This window comes from Gracilinanus agilis, unplaced genomic scaffold, assembly GCF_016433145.1.
Source record: "Gracilinanus agilis isolate LMUSP501 unplaced genomic scaffold, AgileGrace unplaced_scaffold47728, whole genome shotgun sequence".
In the NCBI taxonomy this organism is placed as follows: Eukaryota; Metazoa; Chordata; class Mammalia; order Didelphimorphia; family Didelphidae; genus Gracilinanus; species Gracilinanus agilis.
Genome location: NW_025382164.1, coordinates 1 through 1,779, shown reverse-complemented (window position 1 = coordinate 1,779; position 1,779 = coordinate 1). Strand labels below are relative to the sequence as shown.

Below are 1,779 nucleotides of genomic sequence, written 5' to 3'. Positions count from 1 at the left end.
CAAAAGGTATTTCAAGCATAATTTGCATGAGGAATCAGTGAAAAAATCAGGTGAAAAGTCAATATAAGGTTCAAGTAAAAAAAAGGTGTTTTTTTTTCAAAATCAAGTACGTAATGCTGAGGAAAAGAAGCAAAACAGGCAGCGGGGCCCAGAGATAGTCTCACAAATGATGGCTAGTGAAAAATGTAAAGTCATTTTGTAAAGAGCAGAAAGATTTACTTCAGAAGTTGGAAGAAAGAGACTCCATTTTTCTCTGAAAACAAAAGGAAGTGCCTATGTAGCAAATGGAAACAACGATCCAGATTGGACGACGTCCAAATCAGTCTTCCACAAAGAGGACAAAACCAATACCCTGCTTGGGGGAGGAAGGAGAAGTGAGAAACAATGTAGGGATCCCCCAGGCTATAGAGAGCCAGCATATGACAGCCTTCTGGAGAAACCAAGGCTCAAAATGGTAAACTTGCTGGCAATCGCAGAGTGCCCAGAATGCTGCCAACCTCGAATACCTTCCACACACGTTTTCCTTCTTGCCTGCCTCCCTCCAGCTCTCCATTTCTCCCGGAGCTTGCCCTCTTTCTTTCCAATCTTTATCTCCTCTCCTTTCTAATCAACTTTCTCTTTCTCTCTCTCTCTCTACTTCTCTTTCCCCCTCATTTTCCTTCTGTCCTTTACTCTTCCTCACTTGTTGTCCCTTTCCATCTTTCTCTCCTCTTTCCTGTATTTCCTTTCTCTACCCCTTATTTCTGGATCCTTCTCTTTCTCAACCCCATATCTCTCCCCCTTCCCTCTAACCTTTCTTTTTCACTCTTTTTCTTTGTTCTCTTTCCCTTTCTCCACTATTTTTCATTTTTCTCTAATTTTCTATGTCTTTTCTTTGTCATTCCCTCTCTACCCCATCTTTCTCTCTCCCTCTTTTCCTACGCTGCATCCAGTCTAGTCCTCTTCTTCCCTATAGAATGTCTCCCTTTTCTTTTCCTGTCCTTCTAGTTAACACTTTCTTTCAGATTTTTATCGACTTTTCTCTATTTTATATATTTTCATTCATGTTACTAAAGCCCTTTCCCTCTGTCTATTCTTGTATCGTTTTATCTCTATTCATTTCTCTGTCCTTCCTCTCTCACTCTTCCTCTCTCTATTTTCTCTTTCTCTGCCTTCTCTATATCTCTCTATTTCTCGATTCTCCATCTGTCACTTGCTTTGTTTTCCTCTATCTTATCTGTCTGCCTTTTTCTGTTATCCCTCTACCTTCCTCTCTCTCTCTCCTTGGACCCTGTCATTCTTTCATCCCTTCCTCCTTTTCTTGCTTTTTTCTTAGTTTCATTCCTTTCTCTCTCTCTCTGTCTCTGTCTCTCATTTTATCCTCCTCTCACCCTATTTTTCTCCTCAGATTATAGGAGTCTAATGGAGAACCCTGTACTATATTTACACTCTAGAGGGGGAAACCAATCACACATAAATTATCATCAAAAGGAAAAAAATCATTCGGCATCTCCTTGGATATGGGAAATCCTGAAAACAGCATCACAATATATGGAGTTGCTTCAAACAACATTGGGCCCCAGCTGGGTATGACTGCCTTTGGAGGAGCAAACACAAATCTATCCACAAACATTCTGCATAACACAAACCAGTCTTCAAGCTTAATTTATGTAAGGTATCAATGAGAAGTTAGGTCAAAAGTCATTAAATGTTCAAGTCAGAAAAACCAAGTACCTAAAGCTCAGGAAATAAAACAAAACAGGCTGTGGGTCTCAGAGATACAGTCTCAAGGGAAGAAAG

The 1,779-nt window shown here is 40.2% G+C and overlaps 1 pseudogene; it reads right to left on the bottom strand.

Moving 5' to 3' along the window:
• Positions 1-12: 12 nt before the first annotated feature.
• On the bottom strand, positions 13-1,363 carry LOC123255519 (annotated as a pseudogene).
• Positions 1,364-1,779: the final 416 nt, after the last annotated feature.